We start from the raw sequence: 2500 nt of genomic DNA on the forward strand, positions 1-2500 counted from the left end.
GTGTGTGTGTGTGTGTGTGTGTGTTTGTTGAATGTAAGTACAGATATATATGCACAAATATACAGACACACATCCACACACACACACACGCACACACACACACACACACACACACACACACACACACACACACACACACATACACACACACACATATATATATATATAAACCCATCCTCACATACAGATATACATGTATATATATTTATCAATAAACACACACAACTTTTCCTGATCGTGAATCGAAAGCCCATCTTAGAACCCATTACCCAGACAATTTTCGTTTGCAGAACCTCATTTATAGTGAAATCAAACACATTATTTGTAAATAAGTGTATGTAAAAAGAAATTGATAAATAATGGTATCGCTTAGGTTGTACCACTAACCACTATCATCAATAACACTATACATATTAACAAGAATTATGCTGACTAGAGCTGTAGACTATTTGATTTTCCACAAAAAACTGATAGCAGAACGTATATAAAGGAATTATGGGCGCGACTGTTCACTTAATTTCTGCTTTCTGAGTTATTTTACGATGATAATATTGGACTGTACATCCTCAGCTTTTTTGTTTGCTCTTTGCTAAGAACAGTAATTCAGCACACATGAAGCTTTGACATGCATTATTCATGAGGAATGCAAATTATAGTTATTTTCCTGTTTTATAATCTACACAGACGACACTTGCCAACTACCACAACACATTCATAAATTTCAAAGTAAGCACATACTCAGAATTCAATACACACATGGGCAATGTACAACATTAAACCTATCGTAGACAAAATTTCTTAAAATTGATACATGTAGCTTGACCTGGTCTGTCTAACGCTGGAGCACTGTAATAATCTGAGGCATGCTCATTAACAAAAAAATTAAAAGAAAAACTTCCGCTATTTCGTCGTTCCCAGATTCAGAACACATAAAAACAGAATACAGCAATGTACAAATTGATTCGTTTGATCACAAACATGAAAGCTTATGTTACAGTAACATCAAAGAGTGAAGTATACAATGAGTTTGTCGTACATAACAACTAATATTTTGTTTATGACCATTAACCATATGATATGGCAATATATATATATATATATATATATATATATAACGCTTGCCCAACTACAGCCCCCTCCTTATGTTAATGTAACAAGTTTCATATATATTATTTCAGAGCGGTGTTTTTGAGGGCATAATATAATACTCAATTATAAGTAACGTATTCTGAATTACCTCTGTATACCTCGATTTTTGCTATAAGTCAGAGTGGCATTGGTCATGGCAGCTTTTATTCGTTCGGGTACTTGTTAAAATACACTTGATACCTTTTTTGAAAAAGTTGCTTCTATTTATATGGCGTTTGTGTACCGCATGGCACAAGCATAATGTCAGGAAATGCCAAGTTGCTAGATGGCTAGGTGACATTTATTCCTCACGGGGAAAACGCTCGACTTGTGCATCTTTTTGTAAAAGTATACATGGCTAACACTAATGTAACTCCAAATACAACCAAAAATATTGAACGCACCCCGCCAACAAAAACTCCTACATATATACATACTTCCCTCGATCCCTACGTGACTTGAGCAATTTACACCAACAATTTACAACATTACAGACAACAGCACGGTAGACGCATTTCAACACAGCACCTCAGAACACGCAAATCAATTTACATTCACTCTTTTTGACACTCCCGCTTCCTTTCCCTCCAACAGTACATACAGTCTTTAACTATAGGCAAATAAATCCTTGATATTTGATGAGAGGATCAATTGTGTAGTAATTACTGAGATTGTTTCAAAGTGAGGATGATAATGAAAAAGTTAACAACTATAATAATAATAATAATACTAATAGCAGTGATAATAATAATAATATAATAATAATAATACTAATAGCAGTGATAATAATAATAATAGTTATAATAATAATAATAACAATAATGAAATGGTAATAACTGTGAAGATAATAATAATAATAATGATGATAATAATAACAACAATAACAATGATAATGATAGTCATAACAACAATAACAATGATAATGATAGTCATAACAACAATAACAATGATAATGATAGTCATAACAACAATAATAATGATAATGATAGTCATAACAACAATAACAATGATAATGATAGTCATAATTACAACAACAATATTAGTGATAATCATAGTCATAATGGCAACAACAGTAATAATGATAATGATAGTCATAATTACAACAACAATATTAATGATAATCATAGTCATAATGGCAACAACAGTAATAATGATAATGATAGTCATAATTACAACAACAATATTAGTGATAATCATAGTCATAATGGCAACAACAGTAATAATGATAATGATAGTCATAATTACAACAACAATATTAATGATAATCATAGTCATAATAGCAACAACAATAACAATGATAATGATAGTCATAATTACAACAACAATATTAGTGATAATCATAGTCATAATGGCAACAACAGTAATAATGATA

This window comes from Penaeus chinensis, chromosome 1 (assembly GCF_019202785.1).
Source record: "Penaeus chinensis breed Huanghai No. 1 chromosome 1, ASM1920278v2, whole genome shotgun sequence".
NCBI lineage: Eukaryota > Metazoa > Arthropoda > Malacostraca > Decapoda > Penaeidae > Penaeus > Penaeus chinensis.